This window comes from Triturus cristatus, chromosome 8 (genome assembly GCF_964204655.1).
Source record: "Triturus cristatus chromosome 8, aTriCri1.1, whole genome shotgun sequence".
Classification (NCBI taxonomy): Eukaryota; Metazoa; Chordata; class Amphibia; order Caudata; family Salamandridae; genus Triturus; species Triturus cristatus.
The window spans coordinates 1,458,946,280-1,458,969,499 of NC_140591.1; positions in this window are offsets into that span (position 1 = coordinate 1,458,946,280).

Below are 23,220 nucleotides of genomic sequence, written 5' to 3' on the forward strand. Positions count from 1 at the left end.
TCTGTCTTCCATTTCTTTTTGTTGTGGGTGGCTAGCGGGCATTTTGTGGAGCCATTCAGGCTCTGTGCACTGCTTTTGTCATTGGCCTGCATTCATTGTCTGTCTTCACTTTCTTGTTATTGTGGGTGACCTGGCCATGTGGGTGGCGGCCATTTTGTGGAGTAAGGCAGTGTGCTTGCTTTTGCCATAGGCTTCAGTTCCAAGCTTGTGGCCTAGTCTGCCAATAGGCCCAGAGGTAGTCATCATGGGTGCATACAATCTGCTTCTATGCTGTCTGTTGAATGTTAACATCATTTATGGCATGGATGGCATTTGATTGAATTGCAAAATGTGGTTTTTGAGGAGGAATTTCAGTTTTTAGGTGTGTGTTAAATAAATAGGCCTTTTCAGCCAGTAGGTAACCCTAGGCGTTCAGCTCACGTAGTTTTGGCAACTCCGCACTGCGCGACACCGCGGACGTACACTTTTTTTCGTCTTCGCGCGCTCACTATGCGTGTTTGCACACGCGAGAATGACTTTTTGTGAAGATCGCGATGCCGAACACGCAGAATTTGCAATCTGGCAAAGAATATCTCTCGAGCAGCATAAAACCTTCTCGAAAATGAGGATTTTGTTCATTTTGCTAAAAAAACTCCTCAGGTTGTCATTTGGCTGTAGTTTTTTGCGCAAGGAGTCATTTTTCTTTTTTTACAGTTTTTTTTAAAGAGGAAGGAAGTTACCCAGAGTCTCCAACTTCCTGGTCCTGTCCTTTGTCTTCACTTTCTTGTTATTGTGGCTGGCCAGACCATGTGGGCGGCAGCCATTTTGTGAAGCCAGGCATTGTGCTTTTGCCATAGGCCTGCGTTGTCTGTCTTGTCTTCCTTTTCTTGTTGTTGTGGGTGGCCTGGCCATGTGGCGGCGGCCATTTTGTGGGACCAGCCACTGTGCTTTCACCATAGGCCTCCAAGCTTGTGGCCTAGTCTGCCAGTAGGCCCAAAGGTACTCATCAATCATCATGGGTGCATGAAACAACTGTTTTTGTGTTGTCTGTTGAATTTAAACATCATTTAGGCCGCATGGATGGCATTGGATTGAATTGTAAAATGTGTTTTTTTGGGGAGGGTTCACTATTTGGGTGTGTGTTAGGCCTTTTCAGACAGTAGGCCCAGAGGTACTCATGGGTGCATGAAAAAACTGTTTCTGTGGTGTTTGTTGAATTTCATTTAGAGCTTGGATGGCATTGGATTGAATTACAAAATGTGGGGTTTTTTGGGGGGTGTATTTCAGTTTTTGGGTGTGTTAAATAAATGCCCTTTTTTCATGTGTATGTGTTGCTGTTGTGGTTGTTGTGTAACTTTCCAACCTGTTTTTAGCCATGTGGATTTTCGTTTTTGCATTAAAACTGAGTTGTTTATCTGGCATCCTTTGTCTGGCCATATAGGCCTGCTTGAGTTCATTGTTTGCTGTGCCTTGTGCCTGTGAGTGACCATGTGGCTGGGGGCCATTTTGTGGTGGTAGTTAGTATTGTGCTGTTTTTGCCACATAGGCCTGCGTGCCTTTCCATTGTTCCTCTTGTCTTACTGCTTCCAAATCCATCCCCATTGCCAGGTGCAGCTCCATGATGCTGCATCCATCCCATGTGATGCACAAATTTAGGCCAAACAGGCTCGACTACATTTTTGTTTTTGTTCTTTGCTATTCTTATTCTTCCTGAGTGTACACAGTACACCAGGAAAGCCCTGGCCTTGTTGTTAAGGTCTCATAAATGGCTACATTGTTGTTGTTCACTGAGTTACTAAAATTTAATAATTGTGACCACCACACACTAAGTTATATATTATATTAGTTTGATTGTACTATTGTTTGACTGATGTTTTTCTGGCTTTTTTGCTTTTAGGTGCACAAAAGACTGAGGAGGAGGTGTGTCATTATCGCCCGTTGTGCTGCCAGACAGACGTCCTGCTGCTGTACACAACGTGTTGTGTGAGTGACCTGACCAGACATTTCTGCAACTTGTGCAACTGAGTGCTGCTGACATCTGAAGAAGATGCCCCCAAAGAAAGCAGGTACCAGGTCCTCCAGTACCAAGAAAGTTGCTATTCAGAAGAAGGAACAGAAGGAGGAAGTGACACTTAAGTCTGGTGTGCCGCACAAAACCTTTTTTGGGAAACCAAAAATGATGCCTGCAGCAGTGGTGTCCGGGGAGCAAGCTGGGGGCAGCACCTCCGCATCAGTGGGACCAACCCACCAACCCAGGCCCAAGCACATGTTGGGGAAGAGGTAGCCAGCCTAATGGTGGAAACCAGTGATGCTGAGCCTGAGCTAAACTTATCGCTATCTCAAAGTAGTACCCAATCAACGCAGGAGGAAAAACAGCAGATAAGTGGTCAACAACAACAGCCGCAAACATCGCCTGCAATAGTAGTTGTTGTTCTTTCCGAAGTAGGGGCAGTTCAGGAAATTGAGTCTCAAGCAGAGGAAGAAGAAGAGGAAGCCACTCATTCAGAAGATCCATCGTCTTCCAAATCCCCAGCAAGGAAAAGGAGGGTTAGTCCATCAAGTTCTTCGCCAAGCCCCACTTCTGATGATCTAGATGCCACTTGGAAGCCACAAACTGAGTCTGAGAGGGAGATACGTCCCAAAACCAGGCTAGGGAAAAGGAAGGTTCCAGAAAGCCATACACTTATGGAGGTTGATGTAGAACAGCAGGATGATGGTGATGAGCCAATCATCACGAACATCACTCCCGGCCCCGAGGAGATGGAGATCAACATTATTACCCTATCCAAAATCGCTGCGAGGGATGTAGTACGCATACCTCCAACACAGGTAACACCAACACGACCTACAGCTTCCATATTTGCATTAGCAAAGGCCCGGCAGCGACCTACATCCAGCACAACCACCACCTCAGTAGAAGTAGGTAGTGGTACAGTGCAGTGTCAAATTCCACGAACACCCTCCAGTTAATTCGTCATTGGTAGTGGCACCTCCAGCAGGAGGAAAAAGTTAAGCTCCCCAGTTTGGGACTTCTTTACGGTTAGCGAAAAGAAGGAGAACACTGCTATATGCTCCATTTGTAATACCTCTGTTAGTCGGGATAAGCTTGGTAAAAACTATGGTACCGGAGGACAAATAACCCATCTGAAAAAACACCACTTGATCGACTGGGAGGACCACCTTCGCAGCATAAAAACTGCAACCACTGGTGTTGGTGGGGATAAACGAGTAGAAGAAGAAGATCTGATCACGGTGGAAGAGGAAGGACTGGGAGACATTCTCTCTGATAGTGGTGCACAAAGTAGCCCTGTTCCCAGCAGTGCAGTGTTATCGTCACCCACATCTTCAGCAACATCTCAGTGGCACAAGAGTAAGAGTCAGCCTGATACAGCAAGGAGTACCACAATGAAAAAAAGTGCGTCGTTGAGCCTAAGAGAAAGGAAAACCATGCAGCCTACCATTATCAGCATGTTTAGGGGGAGGGGCAGTATGAACGCAACCACCCAATAGCACGTTTGTACAATGCGAAGCTGGCTACAATGTTAGCACTGGACCTTCTCCTTTTTTCTTTTGTTGAAGGGGTGGGTTTTCTGGAATTTGTGACAGCCATCTGCCCAAAATGGTAGGTTCCCGTCCGCTACTATTTTGCCAGAGTTACTGCTCCAGCACTACATCATGATGTGCTGGAATTGCTTGGAAAAGCCTTGAAGCAGAGTGCTGTTCAGAGTATCCACCTGACAACAGACATGTATACCAGTTGCCAAGCCACTGATTACATGTGCATCACTGCACACTGGATCTCTTTTGTGGGGGTTAGAGAACAGATATATGCTGGTGTTGACGCTGCTGAGATTTTTCATGCCACTCGCAAACATGCAACTGTAGCCACGTTTGCCATGGAGAAATCTCATACTGCTGCAAACATTTTGGATGAGTTTAAAAGCAGGGCTTAACATTGGTTATGTTGCCACGGACAATGGCAATAATATAGTTAGGGCCATGAAAGATGGTGGCTATTTCAGGGTTCCGTGTTTGGCACACTGTATTAACATTGTTGTTCAAGACTTTCTGAAAAATGAATACAAAGTCAGCAACTTACTGGCCACCTGCAGAAGAATATGCACACATTTCAGCCATTCTTTTAAAGCCCGGAAGCAGCTGAGGGTCATTCAACGTGAGCATAAAATGCCAGTCAAAACACTCCTCCAGGAGGTGCCAACATGTTGGAACTCAACTTATTACATACTTGATCGACTGTTTAACAGTACATACCACTCAATGCTTATGTCATGCAAAGATTAGGGGATCTTACTGTGAGAGGCATGACCGTTGAGATGGGCCAATGGGACCTCGTTAAATGCCTGACAGAGATGCTACTTCCTTTTGAGGTCTTCACACGTGAAGTCAGCAGGGAGGACTGTACTATGGGCCAAGCTATCCCATTGTTGCAGATGCTAGAGCAACAGTTGAAGGCGGTGTCTGAAACGTACGCAGGTGTGGATGACAAACAAGACGCATATTATTTGGCGGACTCCTTCGCTGTTCGCTTATCTGAAAATACAAGGATTCAAAATAAAATTGTGTCACATCCACATTACATTACTGCCACAATTTTGGATCCACAGTACAAAGTATTTCGGAACAGTAAGGCAGTAATTCCTTTTTCAGAAGTGGATGTTGCTAAGTACAAAACTTTGATAGCTGAGCAAGCCATTGACTTTGAAAATGAACGGCTGGTAATTAGAGGCCCAACGCCCCAGGCCAGAACAAGTACTACAGGGCATCCAGAGTCAAGTTCTACTTCAGAGCCTGAGGGCAGTGTGTTTGCCTCCCAGCAGTCACCGACACCAACATTACCAATGACATCAACAACAGCAAGAACATGATCATCCACAGTACAACCGGCAACTGGTTGGTTTCTACGGCAGGGGTATGGTAAGTCCAGTGCTGATGCAAAGGCAAAAGAGGCTGAGCACATCGGAGCACCCCTGAGCATTGAGCGGACGGTCCAGGCCTATCTAGATGACCCAACAGAGGTCTTCATGGATCGAAACAATTCGTGTATTGGTATGGGAAAAGAAGCCAATGGACAGTGCTCAGCAGGCTGGCGATAAAGTATTTGTCTTCCCCTGTCGCAAGTGTCTTTTCTGAGCTTGTTTTCAGTGCTGCTGGTGCCATTGTAACTTTGAAAAGGACCAGTCTCTCACACAAAAGCATGGAGAGGTTAACCATGATCAAAATGAATCAGCACTTTATACCACCTGAGTACAAAATACGTGAATCACAGCAGGAAGAGGAGGGCGACTTCGATGACGAAAGTAGTGGGCTACATGACCTACATCTGTCCGAACCACCAGATTTTGAGGACGAGCTCCTCTTCCCGGACAACTAGGCTTTCAAATTGTTACTTTCTACCTTTCTTTATTTGTGTGTGTCTGTCTTTCTGGTTAAAATCAAATCACAACAAATCCATCACCACCGTCTTCTCTTTTTATTTCCCTATTGGAGTTGCACGTCTGTGCATTTAACTGTCCACTCCTCAGAGTCCTGCTCCATCTTCCTGACTCGCCCTAAATACATTTCCATCAAGCCAGACATTGGATGGAGAATAGTACAAGAAATGTTGCCTCTAACAGTCCCTCCATAAGAAGTGAAACGTGACTATAGCTATCCTCCGTTTTGTTTTCCGAAACTCATCACTGTCCGAAGGCTACCGACTCTGCAGGCATCCACAACTCTTCACTGTCAGAACTTGGGCAGGCATCCAAAAGTAAACTCATCACTGCCAGAAGGCTACAGCCTCGGCAGGCATCCAAAGCTCATCACTGTCAGGACAGAAGGTATTTGGCAGAGAAAGACAAGACTCTTCAAAGAAACTTGCTGACATTTCTGCAAACTCAATTGACCAATGACCGCTACCCAGGCCGCGGCCCATCACAGCGCTGACCATGTGAACCAACTTCAACTGTGACAAAGTGCCACAGATGAATTAGAAGAAAACCAAAACAGCGACTAACAACACTCAAAATAAATGAGGAGTAATAATGAGGTCACTGCCTCGTTAAAAAAAAACACACACCTGTCAGAACTAGGCATCTGGTCAAAGAGAAGAGCAAGACAGGTAATGATGGCATGCATTGGATGCTTGCTGACTCTGAGCGATTGCTGTTGTTTGTTGTGCATGAAGTCAAACTCTACTAGTTAATCTACAAAGTAAAAGTGACTCAAGTGACAGTCAATGTTTCCCTTCTTGTTGTTTAATAACCAAAATGTACTCCTACTACTGCAGGTGCAGGCCAATATCCATTGCAATTTTTTAATATGGAATATGGACTTACTCGGAGTCACTTCAGACTGAGTTGGAGTTGGACAACAAGTACCACACTATGATGATGACCATACTATCTTTGCACGCAGCCAGTCAGTTGGATCAGAGATGATTGATGGAATAACTGCGTTTCATGAAGTGGCATAAAAGGTAAACACAACAATTCAACAAGAACCACAGCAGACCTACATGACCGTGTAGTGGTGGAGTCGAGTGTAGTGGTATGACTGACAGCGGCGCATTGATTTAGTCACTTAATTTTGGAAATGCTAGGATGCTGTATATGCCTTTTGTCTGGCTCTGTCAAAATTTAAGGTAAATGGAGTTTGGGTCACGGCCCGGTGCTGTGGGCCAGTTCTGTCCTGACTCCTGTTGTTGTAGCTTAATGCTGTAAACAGAGTAGACACGATGTATCCAAGCCGGCTCAGTCTGAAAGTGTTCTTTCTTCTCTTCCTGCACTCCACCGTAATTGATGCTTTTTTTAATTCATTGATTTTTTAATACCCCTTTTGTTTTTCCATCTACACTTACACACGGGCCTTTTCCTGTGCTATATTGGGAGAAACAATTCACACTTACCTTACCAATCTGCATCAGGCAGGCAGTGGCACCCAAGATTGATGTGCGGAGCGTCCATGGAAGGAGGGACCAAGAGGAATGACGAGATGCAACTCCACAATTTGACCAGGATAATACAGTAACTTTAGTATCATTCATCATTCGTGTTTTAATTAATTTGATTCCTTTTTTCTCTTCAATCATTACGACTGTGTGTTGTGTTGTTTGTTTGCTAATTGATCCCTACAACTATTTTTTAATTTTCTTTGCTGTCTTTAAAAGTAAGCCCGGTGCAAGGCAAATTGCATATTAATATACTGCTGCCCTGTACTGTCTAATTGTGTAGTAAGTACTACTCATTAACCATCAAGTTATCTTCATCATAATGCATGCATTTTCTTTTTCTCCCTTTATAGATTTATTGGAGAAGTTCATGGTCGTCTGCCAAGATTGTGTTTTGCTTTTGTTGTGTCCATGCGTACTGTTTTTCTTTGTGAAACCTTTCCCCAAAACCCCCTTTCCATCCATTCATCAAACCCTAACCCTCTTCCCCCGGACTGTGTGATTTATATTGGGATGTGATGTGACTACATTAAATGTACACCAACAATTAATCACACGGTTACTGGGGCAGATGTGGTGAAAGCAACACTAATTCAATTTCAAGGCAAGGCGAGGATCTTCTTCTGTTTGCTCACCCATGCTCAGTCTATGTGCAAGCCAATTTTTTTTACAAAGGGACCTAATACATCATAATTAATTGCCGGCATTGATTGGATTCATCATCAACATCCTACCACACAGCAGTAAAGGTTACAAATTACGATTGTGTTAAGTGACTCACTCGAAACAACTACAGTTTGTAACTTCTTGTACTGGCTGTCCCCGCCACCATTATGTTTTATTTTACTTTAGCAGTTGCAATATTGTTTGTTTGGCAGTCTTCTTCTGTACTGTACTTTACTTCTTTCTACTACTCCTCCCACAGTCTCTCTCAGGCAAGTGACTGTCTCTTTTTTTTCTTTGGGCAAATGCTACTGCCAGTGTCTACTACTACCACCACAACCATGGCATCTTCTCCATTCTCCTGGGAAACCATGCAGCCATCGCTGAGCTGAACTTAATCATCATCGATCACAAGTAAGATAAGTTTGGTGGGAGGTAAAATGGACTAGGAGGAGAGACTGACAGTACTAGTAGGACAAATAACTCAGTGAGGGGTACCGCATCTATCTGTTTGTGTGTCACAAACTCGGCAGATATTTTAAATCAAACACTGGCTGCGGCCCTGCAGCAGCAAGGAAACCATGTGACGTAAATTCGTAAAACAGTAACCCCCCCCACAAAACATGAACATCGTATGTTTAAGTATAAATATAATTTATTACGCTAACAAAAATAAACTATCCCACTGTGACCTGACCCACCCCTCTCCATAACCCCAACCAATGTCCAAAACGAAAAAGTCCAAACAATGTCCATAAATCCCAATGCCCAATTCCCACCCACCAACAAAAGGAATAAAAAAGGGGCAATTCAACGGGGTCCTAAATTCGGCGGGCTTTAAGGTGTTTGTCCACAAGGATCTTGACCCTCTCCTCTAAGTGCTTCTCTAGGCGTGCCATCCGGAGGAGCATCTGGCGGCGAAATACCATGCAGTTCCATCCAGGGTGGGGGGCAGCAGTACTAGATGTTAAAGAAGTGCGGCGGCGGGCAGCTGCCCGACCGTGGTGCCGTACCACTGGAGGCGGGGCCTGGCTGGGGCCCGGGGCATTGGAAGAGGCTGCAGCTGCAATGCAGCCGCCTCCTCCTCCGCCTGAGCCGAAAGCCGCCCGTACTCTTCGCAGATGGCCTCCAGCTTCCGGCGCCGGGCCCTTGCTGCCAACTCCTTCCGTGTTGGTCTTTCTTGGGAAGGAGGATCTATATCAAGAAAGAAAAAGAATATTGTAACCAATACTCTTAGCAAAACAGTAACACAAAATTAATTCAACACATAGTGGCACAATAGTACTAGCAAGCACAGTACATAACATTTGTGGTAAGTATCTATCCTCCCACTTCCTCGGCCTCTAACATTTGTGGGAGTTTCAGGCATTATACTAGCACTATGGACTCCAAATCACAGTACACCAGTCTTCTTCTTATCTCTAGTTTAGCGAAATTACATAACCTTGTTGTAGCCGGCATGCCAGCTCAGTCAGCTAAGCTTGCACCCAAGACAAACATACGAGTCATGACCCAGACTCACGCTAGTTTTATTTACTACTACTGTCTGCAGGTGGGGAAGCTCGTATATTTCTATTAAGGGTGGCACTGGCCAAACTCTCTCTGTTATATGAAGGGCAATTGCTCAATTTCACTTTCACCCTGCCCTGGCTATTACAAAAAGGCAGATTATTTATCTGATCCAATGATCATTGCTTATATATGGGACTACGACATAAGGTCAGTAGCGGTCGGTGGTGGGAGTGCTGCCGGGCGGTGACATGGGGAGGGGGAGGGGCAGGGTGGGGGTTAGTAAACTATGGATTAAGGCTGATGACAGATAAGTAAACATATAAATAAATAAAACTAATTTCGTTGCGCGCACTGCATCGCATTTGGCGGTGCAGTGCGCACAATGAAATTCATTTTATTTATTTTTATGTTTACTTACCTGTATTTGATCGTAAACCATAGTTTACTACCCCCCACCCTGCCCCTCTCCCTCCCCACATCACCGCCCGGCAGCACTCCCACCACCAAGCGCTACTGCATAAGGTACTTTGTTTTGATTGATTGTGTAACCAACAGATAGGCCAGCCTTTGCAGGCTGGCTGACACCAGCGAAAATAAATTAACATAGGTAGGGAGTGGTCCTCGGAGCCGGAGGAAGGCGCTTGATAACTATACACAATATATATATATGATGTGCTTGCAAACTACTGTGAGTCAACTGTATTCTGAAAATACAAGTTATTATATTCCCCTCGGCTTTGCTACTCTGGTGCGGTTTCTTTTACATTCTCTTCAAACTAAGACTCTGCATCCATTGACAGTCTCCACCTATGCTGTCTGTGATGAATACATCCAGGCATCCATACCTTCAAAGTAAATGTCTATCAGTCTTCTTAATCTCTCAACAAACCTTAGTTTGTTTCACCAACAACCACCCATGCGTCCGCTCCTTCCTTGCTTGCCTTGGCTTTGAGTTTGACCCAAACAACGCTGATGATTCTTGCTATCCAGTATCCACCCATACTGTGTCACCCACCCAGGCAGGAATCTTCTTTCACCTTCCACTCATCCTTCAACAACCCATGCATCTGATTCCTATCAGCCACCTATGCATGCTTCCAACCTATCCTTCTCTTCCAGTCATGCTACATCTCGCCTGTCCTTCCTCCTTCCACCCTTCTTTCCCTTTTTGTTCAAGTCCTCCATCAAGGTCATCTGATCTGACTTTTAGTCTTCTCCATAAAACTTTCACAGCTGAGTTGGAGTCAGATAGAAGAGGCCATTGGTTACTCAACTGACACTGCTAATGCTATTGCTAATGCCATTGCTAAGTAAAGGGTGTCTTCTTCAACCGTTGTCTAATGTTCGCTACAACTTCATACTTACTATCTCTCAACAGTACAGTGAGTGTACAGTGCACCCTTCCGGCTAGTGTAATGTCAATAAGTAAGGAATATAACTTACCACCGCCTGCCGCTGCTGCTGGCTCACCCCCTGTAGTAGCTCCTGCAGGTGCCGCTGCCGCATCTCCTGCCCCCTCCGGAATGGCCACATCGCCATCGCCGCTGGCCCCGCCGGCACTGGTGGTCGGTAGTATGCTTAGAAAAAACATGACACATATTTAGATGCCTGTACACCTCCCCCTTTTTAGGTCGAGGACTACCGGTCTGCCGAAGGCAGAACCGGAAGTCGGAAGATTTAATGTTTCCTAGAGTGGCTATTTAGCCCGCCTCTCTTTTTGCTTCTCCTCCATTGGCTGGCTTGCTAAACGGAGGCCCGCCATTGGAGGAGAGAGCCGTCCCTCCAAATAGGCTCCGTCTTTTTCAGATTCGGGGGCGTGTTCCTTGCTGTTCTTTCCACTTTTTAGCCACGCCCTTTTAGAACAGCAGGAACACGCCCCCGAATCCGAAAAAGTTTCGGAGCTTCCATCCGCCATTTTTTTGCTGTTGTCTCGTCTGGCCGTGAGGATCTTCTTGCTGTTGTGCAGGAGTAAGGTAAGCCATCTTGTTTGTAATCGTATTCTATATTGTTAACACTCGTTTATCCTGCTTGAGAACGAATTACAATGATTTTGTGCTCGGGTTTGTACTTCCCCAGCCCTAACCCGCGAGAGTCTGAGACACGCCTGTCCTTACCGCCAGCAGCAAACAGGAAGCACGGACCGTGGGTCTGGCAGGAGGAGGGACAAGGCCCCGTCGGCTACTTTAACTCTCCCCTCCCCGCACGCCTCCTAATCTGTTCAGGGTGCTCCAACATACTGCAGGCCACACAGACCTTTTGTTTCTTGGTGTGAAAAAAAGGTGACGAGCCTTTTGATGTCTCTAGGAGGGAAAGGAGCAGGGTGACATTTCTGTGCAGTTTGTATTTTATCTGGCCCTGAAGCATCATAAAATAATGTGTTCAACAGTTAAAACGATTACAGAGAGATTTGGAAAATGCCTTTTTTATATGCCTTCATGTCGGGACGGGTGATTTGGTCGAAGACCTTTTTCAAAGCCCGATTTGGAACTGGGTTAATTAAATTAGCGTGACTGAATTATTTATTTGTCAAAAGCCCCGGAATCTTCTTGATGGATTTGTGGTTCGGTGGCACCCCCCGGAACCCTGCCGTTATCCTTCCTCTCTCATCACTTCTCGCTCACAGAGCGTTCATCGCATCTACCAGTAGCTGCCTGGCAGAGTGCGAAGCCTCGCACTTCAGGTGCCCTGACAGCCTCGGTGCGAAGAGCCCAGAGATGAAAGAATATGTTCAGGGATTTGACAACAAGCTTAAAGAGAAAAATCTGTTGGTTGGAGGCCTGTGTATTAAATACAGAGAGAGTGGAAACAGCCACTCTGTGGAAGAAGGTGGGTGCCTGGGCGACAAATCTGTGAGAAATATTCCTTCACAAAGCTGTTCTACTTTCAAGTAAAACATGCCACACAACCCTTTTAGGTCAGCAGTGTCTATCAGTCTGCGACCAGCGCCACGGATCTGCTTGGGACAGATACTGTACATAAGAAGACAGCAATGTGTGAAAGTTAGCTATCCACCAAAGGAACTCCTAAATATGCATGCTGTGGCGTAGCTGTCAGTGGTGCAGTGGGACTGGGGCCCAGGGATGGGAGGCAGGCGCGCAACACGCATTGGGCTCACCGGGCTTCAGCCCCCCCGCCCCCCTCCCCCGTCATGTGTGTCAGCCCGGCCGAGACAGCCTCGCGGTCTGGAGTCCGTCTAATTGCAGCCGGACCCGAGTACTTCACAGGTCTTTAAGACCATTTACACGTTAATGAGGCTTTTGTTGTGTTTTCACACCTTCTTACAGCCACTCTGCCTCTGGTTGGAAGACTTAGCCTCCCCCTCCCGCTGAAATCTCTTTCAGCCCCCCCCCCCCTCCCGAAATTTGTCTCTAGTTGCCCGCCTGATGTGAGGGGACCACTGCATCCCAAATATGGCAGGCATTTACCAGTATACTGATTTGCTTCCTTCCTTTAGGCAGCATGGCGCCCTTTCTATGCTATAGATCCATAAGCACAATATCTACCAGACGGCTCCACTTTTTCTCTTTCTGCGTGTGTCTTCTATCAATCTCGCTAAATTGTCGATAACAAGTACTACATCTTGAGACCATTGGATGTGCGTGAATGTCTTTCTATGTTTTTGTATGTGTAAGTGATATGTGGTGTTTGTATGGTGTATAAGTGGTGTCATTGTGCGTCACTGCTTTGCGAGTAAGGTGTATTGTGTGTGTTATGTGTGCATGTGTGTTTTGTGTGTTGTACATACATATGGCTTTGTATTATTTGTGTGCAACTTTGGGTGTGGGGAATCTGTGTTATGTTATGCATTTCTGTGTGTGTGTGTGTGTGTGTGTGTGTGTAGTAGGAGTAGTAGTCTTGCAAACACGTAGAACACAGACGTGTGGGATTCAGGGATCCACATATACAGGGAAATCCGCAAAAAACGCTGTCTAAATTGTATACATTTGTTTATGAATTCAATAACTCAGAGCTCAAATACAAATATCCAGGTAACGAGACTCGAAAATGCAGCCAGGTTCACTACATATTGTGGGTGGAGAAACAAAATGAATGGACTCCGGCACAGCCTGCCTCTGTCTCTGTGAGTGACCCGTGCCATGCCTCTATCTCTAGGAGGCTCCATCCCTCTGACCGGTCCAACAGAGAACTGACTGCACAGAGGCCCCTTTCCCTACCCTGGCTCCACAAATACCCTACCCTGGCTCCACAGATGCCCCTTTCCCTACCCTGGCCCCCCAGAGCCCCCGTTCCTGGTTCCACTGATGCCCCCTTCCATACCCTGACTCCACAGATGCCCCTTAGCTCCACAAATGCCCCTTTCCCTACCCTAGCTCCACAAATGCCCCTTTTCCTACCCCCACAAATGCCCCTTTCCCTACCCTGGCTCCACAGATGCCCCTTTCCCTACCCTGTCTTCACAGATACTACTTTTTCCCTGTCCTGGCTCCACAGATGCTTCTTCGTTCCTGCATGGACCGCTTTGCCCGTCCCTCACTCTCTATCTACCTCACTCTCTATCTCACTACCTCACTCTCTATCTACCTCACTCACTCTCTATCTACCTCACTCTCTCTCACTACCCCACTCTCTATTTCAATACCTCACTCTCTCTATCTCACTACCTCACTCTCTCTCTGCTAATGCAATAGGTATCACATATGCAAAAAAAGAGCTAATGCCAATAGAAATGACAATGCTATTTATTTAGGATACAAAAATGAAAAAAAAAAAATGAGCAATACCAATAGCTCTACCTATAATATTGCCGAGACCATTGCATTGTAAATGCTTGTTATTAGTTTTCACTAGCAAGATTGAAAAAAAGTTAATACATACATATACAACATACATCACTAGTCCAAATCGGGTACTAGAGTAGAGTCAGTAGACACTATTAGTGTTATGGTCCCTAGGGTCATTATAGTCTACTCTACTCTTTGCAAAGTTAGCCTGAGCCATGCAACCATTTTAGCTTCATGTCTTTTGGGCATGTTACCTCGCAGCTTGTTGTGCAGTAGACGCGTTTGAGCCCACATGAGCTCATACAGCTACTGTCTGAGCGTTGCGTACAAGAGGTCGAAAAACAAGCCACTTTGTTATGGAGTTCGGTTAGTCCGTATTGCTTAGCCATAACATGTACATGTTACAATTTTTGGCATGACTGAGAAATGCTTGCAATATACTATCGAACGCGCACCATTTTTCTCATAACAGGCGGAAGATTCCCTTCTACGAACCAGAGATTTGCAGAGTGAGGGGTCTCCCAGAATTCGCACAGATTTTTTGTCTTATATCATGCACTTGTAACAATGTTTATTGTTTTAATCTTATGCATTTTGCTGTTGGAGCTGGCTGTAGTACACTGAATTTTATAGAACAACGTACAGAGCTTGTTAGTTAAAAATAAACCTTTTGAACTTACACATAGACTCTGTGGTATTTGGTGTGGTGGTGGACTTACACAAGTGAGTGAGTGAAAGGGTGTTATGTTCTGGGTTGTGTAATCATTGGGTATCTTTGGATGGGGGTTCGGGGACCTAATGAGACACTATAGCTAGTTGGTCAGGGGATTGTGGGTTCTGACTGAGGTGTGAGGAAGGTCCATCCTCCCATCACCAACATCCTTTTTTCTTGTGCATAGTTCTGTATGTGGCTGTGCAGAATCCCCACAACAGTAGTAGTATGTACTATATCCTATCAAAAACAGTCAAATATTTGGTTGGCCATTTTGTTGGTGGGAATTGCCAAAGCCTCAAGATTAAGAAGACTAGAAGAGGACAACCCAAAGGACTGGACTCAGTGGCTAGAACTATTGGTCAGTCTGAGTTTTATTCAAAACCTTAAATAAAGAGTGGCCAACTGGGCAAGCTTAGCTACAGACAGACTAATAGTAGTAGTACAGAGAGTCATAGCAAAGGCAGTTAGAACTTAGAGGCAAGGATAACCAGAATTTATAAACAGATAGTCAAGAAGATCAAAGAAGCTTTTGTAAAAAATAGAATAAGGAAGTGGAACCAGAATTAATAGTTCGGAAACAATAACGTGCAGTAAAAGTTAGGGAAATATAATTGTTAATATTAACCACTGGTGGACTTACTGGGGCTAGCAGCAGGGCCCTCGGTAGAGAAGCGGGCCTCTGGTTGTCCCTCCGACTCAGACCCCGTCTTCTTGCCCCTGGGTGCTGCTCATGTAAGATATAATAAAGAAAGAAACAAACATTAATGATTGCTGTGATTGGGAAACAAATACATTATTTTAAAAACGCTCAAAAAACATTTTAGGAAACAACAATTGCAATAAAATTGGCCTATCTAATCAGACCAACTTCTGGCTTGCGGGATTCATGGACCGTCTACTTATTTATGAACACTAATCCAGTTTTCCATTCTGATTCCAGAATACTAACTAAGCCTAAGTACCACCTGACCTAGCCTACCGGGCCAATTGTTCACTAAGTCTGCATTTCCATTTTTTTTAGCCCTCAAAAATGCATAGATGAGATTGAGGACACATGCACATCCATAAATTGGTGCATACACCAAATTGTTGGTTGATTGCGTCTGATGTTCTGCTACTGACTGACACTGCTAAGCCTACCACTCACTAAAAAAACTACAAAAGGTTCTACTAAGGACTCGGGTAAGCAGCACTCAGTGACAGAGGATGCGTCACGCAGACCGCTAAAAACGTATCAACTAATACTAACTAAACCTAGTATCAATACATCCACCACTATTTGACAGGAGGACAAAGGAAGGACTAGAGAGTCTCTCTAGCAATAGTATTACCTAACTTAAGTTCTCTAAAGTAAACTCTTACATAATAATCAGCCCAAGCGAGCACAAAGTTGCAAACAAGTAAGAGTAGCACCGAGCACCTATGTCCTACAATCACAGAAGATTTTGAAACGTAATTTACCTGCAATGTAAGCTGCAGTATTCTTGTTATTCATAAAAAAATGATACACAATACTTATACTACTATATATTATCTACTCACCAAGCCCCACGACCTCGACACCTAGCAGGTCCAACAGGTCCTGCTCCCGGTCCTGGATGTCTGAACACCAGTGGGCCAGCCGGTTATGCGTGCACCGGACCCCTGAGCAGCAAAACACTGCCCGGCGCACCTTCGCCCACCGGCGGTGACGCTCCTGGGTAGGGTACCCGGAGCCTGGCCTGCCGCTTGCTGCCAAGGTCAAGGGGAGGTGGCGCTGCACAAAAAAACAAGGGCGGCCGCCTCGCAAAAAAGCTGCCGGGGCCTTGCCCTTCGAGCCGGTAGTGCTGCTACCCTTTGCCATGGTTCTGGGGTGTGTGGGAGGCAGAAAAGAAAAGTTAGAAGGAAAAAATGAAGTTGGGGAAGAAGTAGGAGCTTAAAGAAGGAAGTAATATAAAACAGTAGAAAAGTAAAAAAAAACACAGTACAAGTAGAAATAAAATGCAAAATATAGACTTAGGGACAGAGAGAGATAGATAATAAATAAAAAAAATCTGAAAAACAGTGTATAAATTAAGGATTGCAAAGGTTGAGGGAGGATAGAGAAGCAGGCCCAGAACCATAGCATAGAGTGAAAAACAAGATGGCCGCACCCATATGCGACCGCGTGGGTAAGTTCACATGATATTTTCCCACGAGCACGCAAAAAGCGTCGCAAACAAGTAAAACGCATTCCCGAACATGAAATGCGCATCGCGAACGGGCGGGACAATTGAAAAACAAGATGGCCACGCCTGTAGGCGACCGCATGGGCAAGTTCGCGAGATACTATCCCCTGAGCACGCAAACAGCGTCCCGAACACACACAACGTGTTCCCGAACAAGATAAAACACATCGCGAACGGGCGCGACAAGCAACTACGCACGCTCGCGTAGCTCGCGTAGCGCTTTAACATCTACGTGTAGCTTTGCGTAGCGTGACTACGCAAACTACGCCCAGGGTTAGTTAGCATTCATGTGATCTTGGAGTTGAAGATAGACCACTTTTTCAATGATCTTGCCGATGAATGGTAGGTGAGTCATGGGCCAATAGTTGCATGGGTCATCAGGGTCTAGTGTATGTTTCTTTAAGAGTGGGAGGATCTGGCATGTCTTTTTTGTTTTTTGCAATTCTGTTTTTATTGCCTTTCTTAATGCAATGAGATTACAGTTCCAGTGAAGCCTGCGTGCAAGCAGTAGCCAAACAGTTTAACATACGACATGGGTGTGTTTTATATATATGACAACATAACATGGTTATAGTGTGATGTTCAAAGGCACAATGTTCATCTGGAGCATGAAGTATTGGTAGTCTCCAATCTAGAAACATAATCAGGATACGTGTCTAGCAATCAATTGGGATCTAGCATGTCTTGAGAGTTTCTGGGAAGATGCCTTGAGTGAGAAAGACATTGACAATGGTAAGTAGGGGAAAGCAAGCATCCCCAGAGAGAGCTTTCATGGAGCATGGTGGTAAGAAATCTTCTTCATAAGGTTTAATTGATTTGATTTGACAACATATAATGCAAGAATAAATGCCTGAAGGCATTACGGTGCTAATGTGGTTGGTCTACTGAAGAGGGAAAGTGCATAATCCCTGACATAAAGGGGGCATTACTAGGCAAAGAGCCAGGTCTTCAGGGCCTTTCAAAAAGGAAGATGGCCTTGCAGGTAGGAGATGCAGCAAGGAAGAGTGTTCCAGTTCTTGGATGCAGCCACAGCAAAAGCTCTACCTCCCCATCATGCCCCCAGAACTTGGGAATAACTAGCAGATTTGTTCCCGCAGAACACATTGTATCTATCGTTGAAACAGATTCTCAATTCCCTCAGAGTTTGTATTGAGAAGTGTCTTATGGAAAATGCATAAGGCTGTGAAGGTGATTTATTTAAAGGCTGGAAGCCAATGCAATTTCTGAATTGCAGCAGGGACTGAATGATATTTAAGAAGATCCAGAATGCGACTTGCCGCTGCATTCTGGGCGAGCTGCAGCTTGGCTTTAGCTGTCTTATTAATGTTCAGGTAGCGCGCATTGCAGTGATCCATCCTGGATATAGTCTGAACCACCGCCACTTGTTTGCGTGCAGAGAAGGAGATAAACGGAAACACCTTCCTAAGGGTCTTAATCACCCAGAAGCAGGATGATAGCATCTTGTTAACCTGGAGATTAAAGGACAAACTGTTATCAACCAGAACGCCAAGATTTTTTGAGGCGTCAGCATGGTTTTTGGCAATCAGGAATGGGTCTAAATGGACTGTTGGATACCAACGATTAGAACCTCCGTTTTGTGAAGTGGCTTAGCGAGAGTTGAGTGTCAGCAAGATCTGGGAACGATTGGGATTCTACAGGAAGAGGTGGGTGTAAGAGATGAAGCAGACATGGGATTTTTGATGAGCTGTCGATCTTTTGTATTTTTTACTGAAGAAGAGACTGATAGCTTTGCACTTTTCTGTGAAGTGAGGAATAGCTCTGCGTGGCAGGTGGTTGATGCAGTGCTTTATTGTCTAGAACAGCATTCTGCTTCTGTTGTCTTTTATTGTTTTGGTAGAGTTCTTTGCTTTGGCTGATGTAATAAGCTGTATAAATGTTGCCTGGATGGACTTCAGTATCAAGAGGTCCCTGGAAGTTCTCTTTTTCTATCCATTTTCTTTCCTGTCTGTGGATGGATTGTTAATTGTGAGAAAGGTCTTTAGAATACAGGGCGCTGAAGGCTTTGGTTTGCACTTGTGGATGTTCATATTAGTTTAAAAGAAAATGTCAGAATGGTGTTGGCATTGGATGTGGATTTGATATGGTGAGAAATCAGTTAAAACATCAGATTGCCTTTTGAGAAGTCTTTGAAGCATCTGAAGGTTTGGTATTCTCTTTTGTGTCACCCTTGGTTTGTTAGTAGTACTCTGAGCAGGTAGCTGAGATTTCATAAGTGCTTAGTCCAGGAGTATGGGTAGTTTTCATTAGATTGTTGGTGATGTTGAGAAGACAAGGCTGATCATTTGGCTTTTAAAGTGTGTTGGCTGTGTGACATTCTGTACCACATTAAGTGTATCTATGATGTTGAAGAGGGTGTCTCTTGTGTTTTCTGAGTGTGTGTTGTCTGGGAAGTTTAAAATATTCAAGAGCATGGTGTGCGCAGTTTGAATGGATGAAAAATCAAGTTTAATCAAGTTTCATGCAGATCCATCAAGGGGTAAAGGTGAAAGGGGAGATTTAATGTGCTAATTACACTGGTATAATGAATCTGCATGAAATTTGAAAGGCTCTTTGCACACTAAGCCCAGATCAGGAATCTCCAGTTTCAAGTAGAACTGAAAAGCGGGGACAAAGTTAATTGGGGGGGGGGAGGGGGTGAACAAAACCATTGATTTCCTAATAACTTTGGTGCAGTTTTACAGAACTGAACTATACTTATCAGACATTTACCATGTTTAGCTTGCTTGTGAAATTTTGAGTTTCATGCACACCCATCAAGGAGGGCTACACTTAGAGTGTTCAAAAAGGCAGCACTTTCAGTTTTAACTCCCATTGTAGTCCCTGGCACTAGAGGGGCTACATATTGTGCAGAATTGCACATCATGCAAGAACGGAATGCCATCACTCACAGTCAAATAAGCAAAACGGTTCAGTGGGCTGACTCTGTACCCCACACCGTATAATGTGGTGGACAGAGGCCAAATATGAATTGTTCTTCAGCAGACCAAAGGATGAAGAGGGCTGACTGAAAGCCCCTGCAAGTATATAAAGTATTTATTTTTATTCTAAAACAAAAGGTCTGGGCTAAGACCATATGTAAAAAAGAGCAGGTGATAAAAAAAAGATTCAAACTACACTGAGGTGGGAATGGCAGTGAAACAGACACAGAGGCAGAAGCAGGCCACACGCTCAAAATGGCTGCTCCCATCCATCGCACCATCCACAATTTAGTATTCTCTCGTTGGGATATATGCCCTTGTTTCCACTGGGACACAAGATGCCAGAAACAACTAACATAATAGTGCTTAATTGCGTGTAAATTTGGGGGATTTTATTTAATTTCCTCAAAGGAAATTATGCAAGTTTTGCCAGGGATTACTTTTATTCATAGGTTTCTGCAGCCTCCTATTCCTTGATGGATTGCCAACGTCCTTAATGGGTCACTTGTGAGCAGGAGCTAGTATTACTCAGTGGTTCTACTAATTCTTGTGAAATAAGACACAGAACTGTATTCTGGACTCTTTTGCCTCTCAGGATGTGTCTGTTCTCACAGGCCTTTGCAGACTTTTACATGTTGAACATACACTAAATGCCACATGAGCAATCTCAATGAAAACAAAGGGTTGAAATGCAACGACTAGTTCTATTGCAGATAGCATTTTCTTCCACTTTTGTCATCAAAGAGAGTTATGTGCATTGTACTCAAACTCCATCTTTGCTTGTTCACTGCTTTTTCATGGACATTAATGAGCCAAAATCACTCAACCAAACACTCAGATCATGGCTTGGTCATTTGGTGAATGTGAAGGCCTACATCCTGTTTGAGGTGTTTGGGAATGCAAGACTTATTATAAGGCAATTCACAGTGAGGTTAAATAAACACAACCAAACAGTTAAGATTTATGTTTAGAAGGTCCAAACAAAGCTTATTCTGTGTGGCTGTTAGTCATTGGGTGCTGAAGAAAAGAATGACAACATATTTAAGTGTGTATGGAAATCTTTAGCCAGATTACACTGTGAATCTGGGCTGAGACTTGAGCGTGAGAGAAAACTCATATTTCCTGAAAGTTTAGCATCCAATAGATGATCAGTTTTGTAGATTCTTTAAGCTGCAGATGTCAGTTGTACTGGAATTCTATCCTGCATTGATTAAGGCTTGATTAGCTGTGAACAGCTTTCCTACCAGTGAACCTATGGTAGTGTTTCTGAGAGTAGTAAGGGTGGGAGGATGCAGATCCTGAATATAGATGTTTCTTAATACCCATCTCACAATATCATACAAGAATATTGAGGATGGCACTATTGAAAGTAATGATATTTTTTGAAATATTAATATTGAAGTTTTAAATATCAATTCCTTAAATATTGTGATATTTAATAGGATTTGTTATTTTCTTTTTTTAAGTTGCATATTTAGTAGTAATGCCAAATATATTATTTTATTAAATGTTCACTTTAAAGTGTTTATTTGGTTATAAAGTTATATTGGCTGGGTAGTAGTTTAAAAATATATTTTCTGTTATTTAATGTTTCAATGTATTATTACATTTCATAATTAAAAAAAAATATTTTAATTAGTGTATTTATCAAATAGTTTTTTGTCAAGAGGCTATCTGGCACCTGCATCAAGCTATTTTGCGATTGCAAATGTTGCGAATCGCAAAAGAAGGCCGTTTGTGATCGCAAAATAGCCCTTCGCAATGCACAAACTCAAAATTGCCCAATTACAAGGAATTCGCAAAATTAAGGAATCGTAAAATTGCGAGACCTGGAATAGCGAATCCTTATTTGCGAATCGCAAATAAGGAATCGCAAAGCAAAGCACAAAACAACACAAATAGCGATTTCCATCAAAATTAATTTACCGAATTTTACAGGCAGGTGGTAAACAGGTGATTACAATCTCATCAGGTGCAGCACATCAGCAAAATATTTAAACAGGCCCAGGAGGACTCAGAATGTTTCACTATGGCAGCGCTCTACATCATGGCGAGGAGGATGAGGCTACGAGCAGCAGCACAGAGGAGAAGGATATTACAGGAGCGCATTTTTAGAATGCATATAACATTGTTGGGGCAGACAGAAGAGGAGATCTATGACAAGTACATGCTAAATGCTGCCATGATCCTTGAACTGATTGCAGAATTGGATCCCTTACTGCAGCGCCAGACTCACAGGACAAATGCCATTCCCACTCATGTGCAGGTCTTATGTTCCTTGCACCTACTAGCGTCAGGCATCTTCCAGGGTGTAATAGCTGTAGCTGGAGTACTGTCACAAAGTTCCCTGTCACGTTTCTTCAATGCATTCCTGCAGGCCATGTTGACAAGGATACACCACCACATTAGCATCCCCGCAACCCCACAAGATTTGCTTAAAACAAAACTAGACTTCTATCAGGTAGCCCGGTTTCCCCATGTAATAAGTTGCATAGATGGAACTCATGTTGCCATTTGTCCACTATCAGTGAATGAGTACATTGTTAGGAACCGCAAATCATATCATTCACTGAATATCCAAGTAGCCTGCAATGCAAAAAATATCATCACAGACACTGTGGCACAATACCCTGGCAGCACACATGACTCGTACATATTTAGACACAGTGGCATACACACTCGGCTCCTTGGGGGTGAATTTGGAGAAGGACATCTGCTTGGTAAACATATGTTACATTTGCTTTGACACCAAGGCCCAATGGAAATGCATATCAGTTACTAACCGTTTGCTTACTACCCTGGAGGTGAGAGCGCATGCACGTGCGCAACTACATCCTGACACCATACCTCAACCCAACTACCCCAAGTGAGCAGCGTTATAATGCAGCGCACATTGCAACCCGAAATGTCATAGAGCGCACCTTCAGAAAGCTGAAGAGTAGGTTTTGCTGCCTCCACAAGACTGACAGGGCGTTGCAGTACCGACTAGACACCTGCTGCAGAATAGTGGCCATATGTGCCATGTTGCACAACATCGCTACTAGGAGAGGCATACCACTGGAACTGTCTGACAGCGAGCAAGAGGAGGACAACCAGCCAGGGCCACAACTACGAGTAGCAGCTGGGGCAATCTTAGCAGAAGGGAGAAGGAGACGTGCAGAAATTACACATCATTATTTCTGAGGTGGGTACTGATGAGACACAGCACAGCATGGTTGAACTGTACTGCATGTATTTGCATTTAACAATGTGGTTGTGTTAAAGTACACATACCAAGTGCAAAATAGCACAGTGAGTGTAAACAACATAAACAGCAAAACCTCATCATCAGACTTGTATGTCAGTCACTACTGTAGCATTGTCAATGGCTTCATCACCATCTGTGAGTTAGTCTGCCAAGACCACACTATTTGTTTTGACCACGCCTTCCCAAACACCTTTCTCTGGCCTCATTCTCGTCCCTCATGGAGGCTTCAGAATGTGTTGTGCTCCTAGTGGTGTGCCTCCTGCATGT